The following is an 8,405-nucleotide window of genomic DNA, read 5'->3' as shown; positions in this document are numbered from 1 at the left end:
CTGTGCAGTGAGTGTATACACAGGACAGGTTTTACCTGTGGGCCATCAAGGGGAAGGAAGTAGCTGGTCAGAGCTCAGAGGATTGCAAATTCTCTACAGGAGGGAGGTAGGATGGATATTTGTTATGCTTTTATCAACAAAGTTCCATGAGACAAACCATGATTTCTCCACCTCCTGCTACTAAGGTCATGTAGAAGTGTCAAGTGCTGGCTAAGCTTCTGAGATAAGGAAGTGTGTTTTCCCCTCATGCAGGACCAGTGTCCTCATACAGAAGTACGCTGGAGAAAGAGAAGGGAGCTGGTGGGTGTGCGTGGTGCTATCTAGGTCTCTTAGATGTGGGGACCCTGTCATAAGGAAATGTGAGTGAATATAAGAGGTGAAAAAGGAATGACAACACTGGGGAAAGGGACAATAGAGGCTGAATCCAGCATTGCCACACAAGTGTCAAAAGACATAATGAGCTTTCTAGAGAGTCTAGAATGGGAGAAAGTGAAACCAGAGCAAAGCAAGCAAGAGGAAAGGAACACAGAAATATACTAAAAAAGAAATAATTCTTATGCGTACTCTTGGTGGGAGTGAGAGAAGTGGAGAGAAAGGTCAAGATTAATTGGAAAATTAAAATTTGAAGCAGTAGAAAAAAGTTAGCATGGGTGGGGGATTTGGAAGTTATGTGGGCAAATAGTAAGGCTGATGGAGCAATTAGAGAATAGATGTCTTATACATCTCTTTCCTTTGGCTCCTCTGTACCTGTCCTGCGCAGGGCCTTGCAGGTGGTGTGGGGAATGGGGAATGTGCCTGCCATTGAGGAATGAGGGCCAGGCTGGCCAGGGCTGAGCGGTGCAGGTTGTAGGTCATGTTTGGCATTTAGAAGGTAGAGCAGGATGGCAGTAGGACTTCTCCCCGCATCCTCTGGGCACCTGTGTGGAACGGCTGGTACAAAGGGAAGTGCTCTGCTGAAGAAAAGAGATTTTGGGAAATGGACAGGAGGATCTTCCATAAATGACATGATAAAAAAAAAAAAAGATGATAAAGGAGAAGATAAAACTTTTGATTTGAAAACAAAAGATATCTCTTTAAGGAAATAGCAAAAGGAGATATGTTATCCATAAAAATGGAAATTTTATAAACTGTTATAGAGTGTGAGGATGTATGGAAGGTCTTTGAAAGGCTACTGGAAATAGGAGAAGTAGGCAGGGTAGATAACCTACATTGCGTTTGACTAAGGTAGTGGTTAACCTTAAGTCCCTTGGTAGAGGAGAGCAAACCCAGGATAAGGGGTTGGGAGGCCGAAGATTGGGGAGTCAGACGGCTGACAGGGTGAGGAAAGAACTCAGTGTCAGCTATACCGACAGCCACTGGGTTGCAAGAACCACCCCTGTGTCACAATTTTGGGGTAATAGCACTCTGCTGTGAGCCAAAATACTGAAAGTGGCTAACATGTGTACCAGAATCAGGTGAAATATTTGCCAGGAGGGCAAAGAACATTGGCAAAAGCAAGAGGGAGAAATAATGAACATTTAAATGTATGGAATTTATAAAACAATTGCATGTTTATAGAAATTTCGCGTATTTGGTAGAATTGTAATTATTGATTCTAAAGTATTTAACTATGTAAAGTTATTTTTATTTAAAAAAGCATGTGTGAATTAAACAAATTAAAACTATGGATGTACTATGCACAGTTATGGTTTCCTTATATAAACACATAGCATCAAACACTTAAATGGAACAGAGATACTGTTTTAAATAGCCAAAGAGTTCTTTAAGTGTACTTTATTTAAAACATTTCACTTGGGTTACAGAGGATGATGTTCCAGATTGAAAAGTAGCAAGTGGGAGACTCCAAGAATAGTGTGTCATTCTTCCTCCTTCTCTTGACAGCATCTTTACCCTCTGGGCTGGGTGATTTTTATTTTTTTATTTTTTATTATTTGTTTTTAAGCGAGGCAACCTTTGGTTGACCTCACAGATTGCAAGGACCTTGTCAGTTTACAATCCTGGTCTTCCTAGGTGGTCTTCCATCCAAGTACTTACCAGGCCCGACCCTGCTTAGCTTCCAAGATCAGACGAGATTGGGCTTGTTCAGAGTGGCATGGCCGTAGATTAGGCTGGGTGATTTGATGCTCATATTAAGCAACTTCATTCATAACTCTGTTGCCCTTAATTTTATCTTTTTATTTTGATGGAGGTTCCCAATTTTATTAATTCCACGCTACAACCTCAGGAACGCATTACTGCTCAGGGGATTGACAACTACTTCCACCAGGAGCTTATCTACAAGCGGAATGAGAGAATGGGGAAGCGGGTGAAGGCCGTTTTGGAGGAGTTGTCTGACAAAGGCTTTTTCCTCGCCTTTGGAGCCGGTGAGTTGTAGGCTACCTCTGATTAGACCCTGCCTCTGATGCTTCTCCCATTAAGGAAATGCTGAGATGGGTTCCTGGTAGTAGGTGACATGAGTAACACCTTTAACTTTTTGCAGTTGCAAAGTAGCTCCAGGTGGTGCCTGAGTATCCAGCAAGGTTGAAACATTGCTGAAAGGGCTGGTGCCTGTGACATCATCTATAGTTCTCTCTCCATGTGGGGCTCCTGATACACTCCCTAGCTAGGAAGGCATTTCTCTCTCTTCTAAATTCATTTAATCCTGACTTCTTCCTGACAACTTTCACTTTTTTAACTTCCACTGAAATTTGTCTGTCTTCTGTCTCTTACCTGACTATGAGCCTCCCCAGTGAAAGGCTTGAGGCAGACACATCAGCTTTTATTATTAACAGTATACATGAACGCGGATTGGGAAAATTATTGCCTTTTGTGGCTTTTTGAAATATTTTTTTTCCTCTTCTCAAGTGATTCTGTCACAGCTTTGTAGCCTCTGGGATTAAGGACAGAAATTCCAGAAGCTGGATGTGTGCAAAAGGAGAATTCGCTGGGCTAGGCTTCCTCCTTACAATTCTTCAATAACTTTAAAAATGTAGACAAGTCACCTCTCTCAGTATTTTTTTTTTTTTAATTAGTAAAATGGGGCCTGGAGAGAAGCACTTGCAGAGTGAGTAATACAGCATCATCTCCTGATCTCAAGATCCTTAGCTTAATGACATCTTCAAAATAATTTTTTGGGGGGGCATGTAAGATAACATTCTCAGGTTCCAGAGATTTTGGGGGACTATTAATCAGCCTGCCACAACATCTGAAAATCAATTAATGTAAATAGACTAAAGGACAGGAACCACCTAATTATCTCTGTAGATGTGGAAAAGGCATTTGATAACATGCAACACTCTTTCATGATAAAAACACTCATTGAAGAAGGAATAGAGGGGAACTTCATCAACCTGTTAAAGAGTTGCTGTGAAATTCCCACATTAACATCATATTTAATGATGAAAGACTGAATGCTTTTCCCCTGAGAATGAGGAAGAAGACAAGGAAGGCTGCTGTCACCACTTCTCTTCAACATTGTGCTGAAGGTTCTAGCCAGGGAAATTAGGAAAGGAAAAGAAATAAAAGACATTTAAATTGGAAAAGAGGAGGTAAACTCTTTTCTCAGATGATATGGTCTTGTGTATAGAAAATCCTAAGTATTATAAATTTTACCTAAAAAAAAAAAAACTTTAAACAAATAAACAAACAAATAAAATTCTGAGTAATCCACCAAAAAACTGTTAGAGCTAATAACTGAGTTCAGGTTACAATAATGCAGGATATAAGATCAATATACAGAAATCAGTCGTATTTCTATACCCTAGCAATAAATAATCTGAAAATGCAATTAAGAAACCAGTTCCATGTACAACAGCATAAAAAATAGTTATGACTAAATTTTACAAACGAAGTGCACTTTGTATAATGAAAACTAAAAACATCATTAAAAGGAATTAAAGAAGACCGCAAGAAATGGAGACCTCTCATGTTTTCATGGATTGGAAGACAGAATAACTATTGCTACGATGGCAATATATTCCCCAAATTGAGCTGCAGGTTCAATGCAATCCTTGTCAAAATCTCAGCGGATGAAAATGTTTTAAAATTAGATAATGCTGAAGGTTGCATAACTTTGTGAGTATCCCCAAAATCACAAAATTGAACACCTTAAAAGGATGTGTTTTATGTTACATGAATTATACTCAAATGAAGCCGTTGTTGAAAGCTGAGGGGTTGGGCTCGTATGTTGAAAAGTTCTGCCAAAACAAATCACAGTTTCTACCTTCAGTGACTCCTCTGAGTCTGTAAGTGGGTCTCCTCCTCTCTTTCAAATTCCACTTTTGGATCACGCACTGTGCTGTGTAGCTCTGCCCATGTCCGGCCTGTCATAAGTGGCTTTCTCTAACAAAGCTGTTAGCCAGAGCCTCGCCTAGCAGGCAACTTGACAGGTGTCAGACCACAGATGGCCCCGTGGCTCTGCCCCTGGTGGGGATGATGGCCCCCTTTCATTAGGATATAGCCCACGGCTTTGTTCCAGTGGCCATGCTGGGTCTCATCAGATGGAAAGCGCCCAGTGCTGGAGCATGTGAGAGCTGAATGCATAAGGCCACAGGCAGCTTTCCACTTCTGCCAGATTCAACTGATCTCTCAAGAGCTTCCCTGATGTCCAGTGTGGGAATAATGGGGCCCTGGGAGCAGGGAAAAATTGGGTGCTCTGAAATGACGGTGTCCTGCCCTGTCCTGACGGTGTGCTGCTGTGCCAGGTGCGTTCTGGGCCAAAGCAAGGCCAGGCAATAGAGTGGCTGGTGGCCAGTGGGCAGGTTGGACCTGAGTAGGCCCTCTGGATGGAGATTATGTCTGATGGATGGCACAGGTGATATTGCCACATCTAAGCTTGACTAATTCGCTGGGTGCAATTCATCATACTGCTGTAGTGCTAGATAGACACGTCACAGTTACTGGGCACTTTGGGTGCCAAGAGTGGCCTGGATAGCTGCCAGGGCCAAGTGTTTTCCTGGGGCTGCTTTCTTTACCACCTGAGTCAATTTCTCCTTGTGCCTTCTGAAGGCTGAGCTTATCAGAGGGAACCACAGAAATCAAATTGCTCCCAAACTCAGGCTTGGCAGTGTAATATTTTAAAATCTGTGCATTTAGCAAACTTTTAATTGCAAAGTGAGGATAACAGTAACACCAGAAGCGTGGCAGCATGAGGGATCTTCCCCGATCTCTCCCCATGGAATTACTATAAGCTGAACAGCTACAGTCCAACAAATAACACCCAACTTGCACACAAGCACATCTGAGAGTCTGCGCATCAGAGCATCTGAAGGTAGGCCAATCGTGTAAGTCAGGGAGGTGGAAAGAGAGAGGAAAGAAGACACTGTGGGATGAAGCCCAGAGCTCCCTGCAGGATGAGGGGGAGGGAAGAATTATGTGGCAGTTTCTTGGCTCTTTGAAGCACTGAACAGTCCTGCCTGAGTGCTTAGCATATTCCACGTGGCCAGTGATCAGAGCAGAGAGCAGGGCAGAGACTGAGTGGGAAAGATGATAGCTGTGTCTTAGAAACCGCCTTACTCCACTATCCAAGAGTATATTCACACCCGCCCCTATCCTCCCAGAGCTAGCACTGAGCCTCAGGGGAATCTGCTCAACCAGTACTGAAACATACACTTTAGCCCGTCCCAGTGATAGGGATGGAGATATAGAAGCAAGACAGCTAAAACTTGAGGGACAGCATTACCAGAAGGAAAAGAGCTACACACATAGCTGGTCTCTCCCAATCCACCCCACCCGCATTCAGTCAGGCTGATTTGAAAGGAAGTAGTGGATCATCACATCTGACTGCTGGGGCAGTACCGGGACTTCAGGGCCTTTTCAGAGGCTCAGACCCCTATTGCCCTTAACATTCTCCCATGGGGGTGGAGCCCTGGGACTGAGGTGACCTGGTCACAGAAGAGATACACAGCTCACTAAAAAACAAAACAAAACAAAACAAACAAACAAAATCCAGGTTATTTTAACCTAAAAGCAGAGATCCAGGAGTCTTGAGCAGTGCAGGAGATTTGGACGCCACCTACTGGAAATCAAAATAAAAACCTTATCAACCTGCTAAAGAGAGATCTCTATATAATAAATTTTCTTTAAAAAGCTGAGTAAATACCCATTAATGCCTAGGCTAAGAAATAGTCCATCAAACACCGTGAACAACCGAGATGACAAGGCAGCTCAGAAGGGAAATGAAAAATTTCCAGAAAATAAGATTAAATGACAGAGAATTCAAGATTGCACTTCTGAAAAAAAACCTCAGCTAGTTGCAAGAAAATTCTGATTGACAGTTCAAAGAACTTAGAAACAAAATCAATAAACAACAAGAATACTTTACCAAGGAAATTGAAACTCTGAAACAAAACCAACTAGAACTTCTGTAGACGAATAACTTATTAAAAGAGATGAAGAATGAAATAGGAAGCTTAGAACATGGAGCTGGCCAGGTGGAGGAAAGAATTAGTGATATTGAAGACAGAAATCTGGAAATGATGCAGAGGGAAGTAGAGAAAGAGTTGAGAGTGAAAAAAATGAAAGAACTCTACAAGAACTATCTGACACCATCAGAAAAAGCAATATAAGAATACCGGGTATACCAAAAGGAGAAGAGAAGGAGAAGAAAACAGAGGGCACATTCAAACAAATAGTCTAAAATTTCCCAAACCTATGAAAAGAACTGGATCCTTGAAATTAAGAAGCAAACAGAACACCTAATTATTTCAACCCAAAAAGGCCTTCTGCAGACATATTATATTAAAATTGTCAAAAATTAATGACAAAGAAAGTTCTCAAGGCAGATAGAGAAAAGAAGGCGATAACTTATAAAGGAAAATCCATTAGATTATCATTGGACTTTTCAGCACAATCTTTACAAGCTAGGAGTGAGTGGAACCAAATATTCAAACTATTGAAAGAGAGAAATTGCCAGCCAAGAATAATATATCCAACAAAGTTCTTCTTCAGATATGAAAGAGAAATAAAGACCTTTTCAGACATACAGAAGCTGAGGGAATTTTCCGCCACACGGCCTGTATTACAGGAAATACTAAAGGTGGTCATTCTGCCTGAAAAAAAAGTAAAAATATCCATAACTATGAGTAAGATGACTAACAGGCAGACAGAAATCACCAATAAAAAGGCAGAGTAGCAGTTTGGATCAAAAAACAAAAACCAAATTTATGCTAAATAAAAGAACAGAACAGAACAAAAAGAACTAAACAAAATGGAGAAATCTAGAAAAAGAACTAAACAAAATGGAGACAAGCAACCTACCAGATAAAGAGTTCGAAACACTGCTTTAAGGATGCTCAATGAACATAGGAGAAGAGTAAATGAACTTAGTGAGAACTTTAACAAAGAGATAGAAAAGATAAAAGTGGAGACAGAAAACATAAAAAAGAACAAGGCAGAAATGAAGAATACAATAACTGAAATGAAGACTACCTTAGGAGGAATTAATAGTAGATTAGATGAAGCGGAGAATCGAATTAGCGAGTTAGAAGATAAGGTAGCAGAAAACACCCCATTGGAACAGTAACAAGTAAAAAGAATCCAAAAAATATGAGGATAGTTTAAGGGGTTTCTGGGACAGTATCAAACATACCAACATTCACATCGTAGGGATACCAGAAGGAGAAGAGAGAGCAAGGAATTAAAACCTATTTCGAGAAATAATTTCGGAAAACTTCCTTTACCTGGTGAAGGAACTAGACATACAAGCCCAGGAAGCGCAGAGATTTTTCAAACAAGATAAATCTAAAGAAGCACACACCAAGACACATCATAATTCAAAATTTAAAAGTTAAAGATGAAGAGAGAATCTTAAAAGTGGCAAGAGAAAAGAAGTTAGCTACGTACAAGGGAGCTCCCATAAGACTGTCAGTTAATTTCTCAATGGCAACTTTGCAGGCCAGAAGGGATTGGCATGAAATATTTAAAGTGATGAAAAGCAAGGACCTACAACCAAGATTACTCTACCCAGCAAGGCTATCATTTAGAATAGAAGGACAAATAAGAACTTCCCAGAAAAGAAAAAGCTAAAGGAGTTTCTCAACACTAACATACAGGGAATGTTAGAGAGACTTCTTTAAGAAGAAGAAGAAGAACAAACAGTAAAAATATGAACGTTAAAATGGCAATAACTACATATCTTGCAACAATTACTTTCAATGCAAATGGATTAAATGCTCCAATCAAAAGAAAGGGTGGTTGAATGGATAAGAAAACAAGACCCTTACATATGCTGCCTATGAGAGTCTCACTTCAGACTGAAAGACATACACAGACTGAAAGTAAAGGATGCAGACCAAATAGACTTTAAAACAAAGTCTATAACCAGAGCAAAGCAGGACCCAGTTATCTCACTTCTGGATATTTATCTGAAGAAACCTAAACACTACTTTTAAGGGACATGTGAATCATATGTTCATTGCAGCATTATT

At 40.6% G+C, this 8,405-nt stretch overlaps 1 pseudogene; it reads right to left on the bottom strand.

Moving 5' to 3' along the window:
- Window positions 1-1,986: 1,986 nt before the first annotated feature.
- On the bottom strand, window positions 1,987-2,104 carry LOC120594686 (uncharacterized; annotated as a pseudogene).
- Window positions 2,105-8,405: the final 6,301 nt, after the last annotated feature.

Source organism: Pteropus medius, unplaced genomic scaffold (assembly GCF_902729225.1).
Source record: "Pteropus medius unplaced genomic scaffold, Ma_sr-lr_union100, whole genome shotgun sequence".
In the NCBI taxonomy this organism is placed as follows: domain Eukaryota; kingdom Metazoa; phylum Chordata; class Mammalia; order Chiroptera; family Pteropodidae; genus Pteropus; species Pteropus medius.
The sequence above is the reverse complement of the archived record's forward strand: the minus strand, read 5'-3'. Positions and strand labels throughout refer to the sequence as shown.